A 9,182-nucleotide genomic window follows, 5' to 3' on the forward strand; every position below is an offset into this window, starting at 1 on the left:
AATGGTCACTTGCATTCTAGTAGTGACAAGTAAAAGAATAAATTCTGGGTTGTTAGGGAAACTGTACAAAGGATTGAAAACACATTGCTCTCTATCCAGAGAAACAGAATTATCACCAGAATAGTGTTCTTGTCAGCAATGAATAAAATAAATGATTTGCCTTACTCAAGTCAGAAGACAAAAAAAAAAAAATCTTGAAAATATAAACAGGAGCTTAGTATTTAGTTAGATAAATAATAAAATTTTATTTTCAGTAATGAGAATATCATCCAATTTATAACTCTTAGACTTGATGTGTATATAAAATGCTGATGAATCCATGAAGGTAGAAAATAACCTTGCAAAACATGCTTCAATTTATAAATTAACTCAGACTGCTAATCAAAAATTTGACTGAAGATGATCTTAGGAATAGATGTTTTCTTGGACACACATGCTCTCTCTCTCTTCTCTCTACCCCATTCTGTTTAAGACTTTGTACAACTTTGAGCTTTTTATTTCTTGAATTGCATTAGGAGGTTTTCATTTAGTCTCTTAGTTTGAGGTCTTAGAAACAAAGCTTTTTTCAACGATTATCCTAAAAAATGTGCTAGAATGGGAACAAGCAAGAATAATATAAACATAGATTTATAAATACTCTAAATATCTAGTGATTGTTTAAAATCAAATTTGTATTTTATAATTTGATGCATTAAGATGGATTAAGGAGCTATGAGGGTGTAATCCCCTACTGATAAAATGTGCAAAATATACATGTTGCTGAATAAAAACAAAATAATTAAAATAAGCCTTTGTACTGGGGTACCTGGGTGGCTTAATTGGTTAGTGTCCCACTCTTGGTTTAGGCTCAGGTCATGATAAAGAAGATGTTATTACTCAGCCATTAAAAAAAAAAAAGAAATCTCGCCATTTGCCCTTTGCCCCTCCCCCTGATCACTCCCTCCGTCTCTCTAAATAAATGAATGAATAAAACCTTTAAAAAAAAATAAACCCTTGTATTATGTAAGTTATTCCATCTTGACAACTATATTTTCTGAATATTGTTTGAAAATCAGAGAAAACCAGGGTAAACTGTTTTCTGTGGGAGAACAAAACAAATTAAAAGCTTTTGTCCCTTGATTGAGATAATTATCAGATATTGGCCCTCAATAACACATCATCTAAAAATCACTAGATTTCCATAAAATTACTTCACAATTTTTTTAGTGATTCTTTTATTTAAGTTCAATTAATTAACATAAAATGTATTATTGATTTCAGAGGTAGAGGTCAGTGATTCATCAGTCTCATTACTCTACAAATATTTTGATTAAAATTGTAAGAATTAGGGGTGCTTGAGTGGCTCAGTTGGTTAAGCTTCAGACTCTCGATCTCAGCTCAGGTCTTAATTTCATGGTTGTGAGTTCAAGCCCCCCCCAAAAAACAATTAAGAATCATTCCCTAGCATTATTTTAATACTTAATTAAACATATCCAGATGACATTTACATATTCCTAATTTTATTAGGTCTTATCTCAACATCCAAGAATTTATCTAATCATTGATAAACTCTTTTTAAGCACTATAATCTTTGAGGAAAGGAAGCATTTTATTTTTTTTAAAGTTTTTACTTAAATTCCAGTTAGTTAACATACAGTATAATATTATTTTCAGGCATACAATATAGCCATTCCACATTTCCATAAAACACCTAGTCATCACAAGTGAACTCCTTAATCCCCATCACGTATTTCACCCATTCCCACCCACCTCCACTCTGGTAACCATTAATCTGTTCTCTATAGTTAAGATCTGTTTCTTGTTTTTCCTCTCCCTTTTTTTCCCCTATAATCATTTGTTTTGTTTCTTAAATTCCATATATGAGTGAAATCATATGGTATTTGTCTTTCTATGACTGACTTATTTTGCTTAGCATAATATTCTCTAGCTCCATCCATGTCATTGCAAATGACAAGATTTCATTCTTTTTTTATGGCTGAGTAATACTCTACTATATATATATTTCTATATATCATCTATATCTATATAGATATGTCTTCTTATCCATACGTCAGTTGATGGACATTTGGGCTCTTTCCATAATTTGGCTACTGCTGATAATGCTGCTATAAACATTGGAATGAATGTATTCCTTTGAATTAGTGTTTTTGTATTCTTTGGGTAAATACCCTGTAGTGCAATTGCTGGTTCATAGGGTATTTCTATTTTTAACTTTTTGAGGACACTCCATACTGTTTTCTAGAGTGGCCGCACCAGTTTGCATCCCCACCAAAAGTGTAAGAGAGTTCCCTGAAAAGGAAGTATTTTTTAAAAAAGTGTGAATGCCTAACAAATCTTGGTGTACTGGAGATTTCAATATAGACACAGTAAATTAAGTTGAGTTGAATCAAACATATATAAATACTATTCCAGAATATTTATACACACATATATAATATATATTATATATGATAGTCTTCAATTATATATATATATAATTATATATATGTTATATGTGTATCCATTATTTAATATTTCAACACTGTATAATGAACAATCTGTTCCATCTACTACAGAGAGATACAACTCATTATTTAATAAACTGCATAATGTTCCATATAATTGATATATTAATTTATTTAACCATTGTTCTCTTTGATGCTTTTTAATTTGCATAAAAGAATATGTTCTAAATATACTCTTTAATCAATCGATGAGTAACTATCAAGTAGATCTGTAAAAGCTGAATGTACATTCCTTATTTGAGTAGGCATAAACAAATTAGAAAATCTGCACCAATACATATGCCCTTGAATTTGAGGGTTAAAAATAATACATTTTATCATCTTTTTACTTTCTAATTTTTTAGGATTTTTATTTATTTGTTTATTATTTATTTATTTGAAACAGAGAGAGAGATAGCTAGAGAGGGAACACAAGCAGGGGGAGTGGGAGAGGGAGAAGCAGGCTCTTGGTGGAGCAGGGAGCCCAGTATGGAGCTCAATCCCAGGACCCTGGGATTATGACCTGAGCTGAAGGCAGACGCTTAATGAGTGAGCCATCCAGGTGCCCCTTATCTCCTTTTTAATATTAATTCAGCTTAATCTATTTTTGCCTTATCATGTTGGTCATGATGAGGAAGTACTAAAATTATGCCAGTGATTGTAGTTTTCAATATCTTGTTCCTAATTTCAATAGAAAGGTTTTTAAGAGCTTCCATAATAGGTATCATGTTTGCTATTGATTTCTAACAGTTGTCTTTTCCTCATGATAAGAAGTTTCTCTCTAAATTTAGATTCATAAGAGTTTTGTTGTTTAATCAAGAATAAGTGTTGAAATTATCAGATGTCCTTTTCATATCTAAGGTGATTACATTCATCCATTAATATAGAGAACTGCATTAGTGGTTTTTCCCATCTTCAATGATCCTTGCAGTCTTAGATTAAAAAGTTGTAAATCATATCACAGAAGTCTTTTAATATAATGCTGTATTAAATTGCTTATATTTCATTTAGAATATTTTTTCTAGGGACGCCTGAGTGGGTCAGTCATTAAGTGTCTGCCTTCGGTTCAGGTCATGATCTCAGGGTCTTGGGATTGAGCCCAGCATCGGGCTCGACGGGAAGCCTGCTTCTCCCTCTCTCACTCCCCCTGCTTGTGTTCCCTCTCTTGCTGTGTCTCTCTCTGTCAAATAAATAAATAAATCTTTTAAAAAAATAGTATTTTTCTATGTTTATATAACAGTTTGATTTATTGTATTCTGTCATGTTCAATATTTCACTAGATTGTATGTCAGAGTTATATCATATAACAAACTGAAGTATTTATCTGCTCTGGAAGAGTCTCAAAAAAATTTTCCTCAATGTCTTTTTCTTCTCATCTTCATGATTTAGAAAGAACTATAGTTCTGAGAGATTGTTCTCACACTGATATCTTAGAGTCAAGAAGCAAATTCTAGAATAATTTGCATAACAGCTCTTTTTCCCTATTGGAGATGGGAGTCACTTAACATGGCATGCAAACTCACCACAAAAGTAGTGGTCAAAAGCCTTAGATGTTAATGACATTGCTGTTCATATCCAACAACAGTATAGAGATAACCTGTTCATAGTCGTAATCTGTAAAAGGTGCAGAGAAAACTTAAATGACACGAAGAGTCTTATGTGTTTCCTCTTTCTGTGAATTCTCCAGCATCTTTTATTATTAATTTTTTATCATAACCACGTCTTCCTTCTTTGTATAGAATACTTGTTATTTTTTTTAACCCTATTGACTACCTTAAGCAGGATTTGTTTATCTCATTTTGTAAAAATGAAAATTGAGGTCAAACTGGTAAAGTACTGATTCAGGCAGTTTTTCATTTAAAAAGTACTCACTATATTTTATTATTTTAATTTTCTGTCTTTCACACTACACGAAAATTCTCAAGGTAGGGCAATGCCTATTTTGTTTACTGTTATAATCCTGAAAGATTTTTACCATTACCAAAGCAAATTAGGTGCTCATCATTATCTTAATTTGAATTAAATAGGTCCCACAAAATATCTATTAGTCTATAACTTCTCTGGATTATGCAAAGATGAAAGGGTTCATTTCAACTAATATTTACTGAGGGTATGTCTATGAGCCAGACCATTACTTTGATATCATGCAATCTCCAGGTTGAATAAACCTTGTGTTCAAGATGTTTATAATCTTGTGGGAGAGACTTGTAACAACCAACTTAAATAAAAGGTAGAATTTTAATAGTGTTAAATGATGGCACAAAGAGTATTCTTTTAAAAGGCAGAATAGAGAGAGATTAATTTTCTCAGGGTTAGTGTGCAAAGAAATCACTGTTTAGTGTACTTTTTCTTTTTCATTCTAAATACTTCCCATTTAACATTTACCCTAAGTAGCTTACAGAAAGTAAAACAGATATAATAATAAAAATTACATCACTGGCGTGCCTGGGTAGCTCAATTGGTTGAGCGTCTTTGGTCTGAGTGTCTATATTTGGCTCAGGTCATAATCCCAGGGTCCTGGGATCCAGCTGCTCAGCGGGGAGTCTGCTTCTCCTTCTTTCTGGGCCCCTCCCCCTCTGTTCATACTCGAATATAAATAAAATCTTTAAAAAAATTACATCACCAACAACTGCAATTACATCAGCAATAATAGCTGTTCTGGGTATGCAAATAATTATTTGAAAAGGAAAAGAGGTGAACTTCCTGAGCTGAGGGAAGGTCAGAAAAGTAAATGATCATCTTGCATACAAGCAACAATTGGTAATGGGAAGATCAAAGAAGTGTCTCATCAACAGTTCTTAAAAACAGGAAGAAATGACTCAGAAAATGCCAAATAATGGTAATACTAGTTATTTTAACTTTTCACTTCTTTGACAATATGTAAATACATTATGGAGTAATAAGATGTTGAGAGAACAAGTGGTTGTAAAAAGGAAGAACATTAAATAATTTATAATATGGCTAATTTAACCTTCCTTTGTGAAGAATAGATTCCTAGAAAGCAAAGGAACATGTCAATTGAAATTGCCTCCCATGACTAAACCATGACAAGCAGAAACTCATGTCCAATCTTCCTAAAGATGTTGTATAATCTTTTTTTAATTCTCAAAATGAGCAAATTTCCCTATTCTCTAGATTATCTTCCAGACCTAGCCATTTATGAGCTTAATTAATTCTGCCTTTTGTAAGTAGGGATCAACAAATTTAAGATAAATTGGGAGCATGATATTCTGTATATACTTATTTTAAAAGCTAGTAATAATTATTAAGTAGTTTGATGCATTATATTTCTCAAAGATTATCATTTACAAAGTACTTTTATATATGTTTTCTCATTATAACCTTAAACTTTAAAGCAAAACAAGTCATGAGGCTCATTTTATAGATTAAGAATTTAGGTGCATGTGTTAAATATATTGACCAACATCAAACAGTTAAGTAGCCAAAAGTCAACAACTATACAAGAACCTTAGCCTTCAGCCTTCAGGGTCAGTTTAGAAAAACAAAACAAAACAAAAATTAACTCAAATTATTATTCTGATTTCTAATTATTCTTTGATCTTTGATGACATTACTCACTACTTATTATCACATAATGCTACATAGTGCTATCTTCTTTTCCCAAAAGGAATATTCCTAAGGCTTTTTGATTTAAAAAAAAGTGCACTTTTCCCACTTTCTTAGCAAGTGTCAGTGGAAGTGTTAAAACAGTCACATTGAAGTCTCCTAAAATAGCCAACCCATGAAATGATACAAAGCCCGTTAATTGGTACCAAGACTGAAAAATTAATTCAAAAGGTAAGAATTCATTTGTTGAAATTGGTTATATATGGATGTAGTTTCACAGATATTTTAAAGTAAGTCAAACCTTTTCTTATTGACTGATCTAAATGTTACATACTGGAAATATAAAAACAAAACCTTGTTTTTTCCAAATGAAGTAAAGGAATTGTTCTGTCCCTAACCTGCTATAATATTAAGTGTTAAAAGATATAATTAGATTAATTAGATCAATTTTAAAATCTGTTTTCTTGGCGTGGTAAAAGTTTCTACTTAGGCATTATAATTATCATTTTTATAGTTGAGGAATATTAGCTATTAATCAAAGCACTCAGATCAGTGAAATGTAATGGTATTATTTCCTCATTTATTAAAATATATTAATTACTTTATTATTATAAATCTAATGCATAATTTAAATGCAACTTCACAGAAAACACAGGTTAAGAACTTAAACTCTCCATTTCTGTAATATGAGGGTGTCACTAAGTAGATGAAAGCAATTGGACAACTTGCATAATTGACATTTTCTAATGAGCAGAAAGGAATGTCACTGTGTCTAGATGATAAGTGGATATCAGAATGCACAATAGAATATGTCTCTTGATGCCCCCAATGGCCTTCTGTTCATTCAAAGAGTATACACTATTGCAGGAGGTTTTAATCTAGTTTATTTGTGAGCTCAGGCAGTGTGATTATGTTCAGAATTGAACTTTCACACTGGCCATGAAATTTACTTTAGTCAGGAAAAGCTAAAGAATAAAAGGCAACACTCTCCATGGTAACCTCACACTTGTAACCCAGTTGGTTTTAGGAAACATAACTCACTAAATAGTTCACAGGGCAGGGATCCTTTGGCCCATCAAAAGCTACAATGTATCCACTGTCTTCATACTTGATCTTGCAATTGGTTGACAGAAACTATTGAGTTTGACTGAAACAAATCAATGAAAAGCTGTACTTGAAAAACAGTAACAACACAAAATAGAAGAACCAAGTTTCAAGCCACTCCTTTAGCTAAACTGTAAATGAGATTGATATGAGGCATTAGCACTATGTTTTTTAATGACTATCTAATGTTTTTATCCGAGATTAAGTGGCAATAGAATGTATTAAACCATAACAAACATCTGGAAGACTTTCTTTAGCAGTTTAATCACAACATTTCCCAAAGTCTGCTCATACCAGTTATTTCAGACATATATCAGAATAAACATATCATGGACTTTATGCAAGAGGATGAATATCTGCACTAACTGAAGCATGTTCATTACTCAAGGGAACTCCCTGTTTCCCACTAGCAAATATGAAAAACTTTTATTTCTAAAAGTAAGAATACTTGGCAAAAAAAGAGTATATAAACAGATTATCTAAAAGTCAAATTAGTATCCATCCTAAATTTATACTATCAGATTACTTCCTTTTAAACATAGCTATAATAATTTATTGTCCTGCTTATAAAACTCAATCTCCTCTGCATTCCCCAATCATCTTCCATTTAAAAATGTCCTTACTCAATAATACCTCATCCTAACATTCACAGTTCTCTATATTCTGAATCAAAATTTTCTTTTATTGCTCTCTTCTCTCTACATATACCAGCCACTGCTTCCAAACACACTTTGCTCTATTTCTTCACTGCCTTATTGTAATATGCTCTTGCCTTTGACAGGAATGCCCACATCAGTGTTCAGCTCTTATAGATTCAATTAACCAAATCAAACAGCATTTCCTTCACAAAGCAATTATTCTAGATATTTCCAGCTGAATGTGATCTCTTCCTTCTCTGAATTTCCATAGTTTTGCAAATCATGAATCTAAAATTAACAAGGCAGGAGAGAATATGGTGATTTTTTTTCCTTTTTTTCCTGTTTGATTTGTTTATTTGGATTCATATAAACTTTGAGCATTGCCCATAGAATATCCTAATATTATGTGTATTATTTCCAGAATTTTAAACCACTGTATTTAAAAAATATTTTAAACATTGCTGAAGTCATACCATTGTGTCATTCAGTTATCATTAATATTAATAGTAGCTTAAACATACAATACTAGGTACCAGGAAATCGTTTAATCCTCACAACCCTATGAGATACAGATGTATATTTGCATGCAGAAAGGGAAAAATGAAACTTGGAGAAATAAGAAATTCAATCAAGGTCAGAAAAGTTGCAAGAGCTGGGCCTTACTCAATTCTGTACTCTTAACCACTTTAACTGAACTGCCAAACCTTGACAGTACAATGTTAATGAATATTATCCTGGGATCTGACTTAGAGAAACAATAGGTAAATAAGTAGAAATTATTCCAGAGTCTGATAAATTCTACAATTAGAGATATATTTGGTAATAATGGAGTATAATTCAGGATCAACTAATCTAGTCAAAGAAAGTAATAAATATTTTGACTATTTTAAAAGTGGAGGTATGTGGGTGAGGAAGGGAGCTGGCATTTTTTACACTAGGAAATTTACAAATCACAAAAATGTTAAACATCATTATACACTGTAATCTCCTTAAGAGCAATGGACGAGTTTATATTTTAGATTATAAGGCTTAAAGAAACCTTAATAATGTAATGAAATATTTTGTTGATTGTGTTGAGAGAAGTGGTGAATAAATGAATGAAACAATGAATAAATAAATAAATCACTGAACCACACAGAGAGAGACATGGCCTAAAGATAAGGTCTTTGCAAAAGATCCCCAGGTATATCAAAGATGAATATAACTGGAGTCATTGTTTCTCTAGTATGTCCTACACATTTAACTTGACCATCTCCATGTTGAAGAAATAAAAACTGTCTTGTATTTTGCAATGAAGTCATTTTTATGTGACTTTTTGAGATTCAATTAACCAATAAGAAAGAAAAAGAAAGAAAGAAAGAAAGAAAGAAAGAAAGAAAGAAAGAAAGAA

This window comes from Callorhinus ursinus, unplaced genomic scaffold (assembly GCF_003265705.2).
Source record: "Callorhinus ursinus isolate GAN/ISIS: 27379988/994484 unplaced genomic scaffold, GSC_fseal_2.0 scaffold39, whole genome shotgun sequence".
NCBI classification, from domain to species: Eukaryota; Metazoa; Chordata; class Mammalia; order Carnivora; family Otariidae; genus Callorhinus; species Callorhinus ursinus.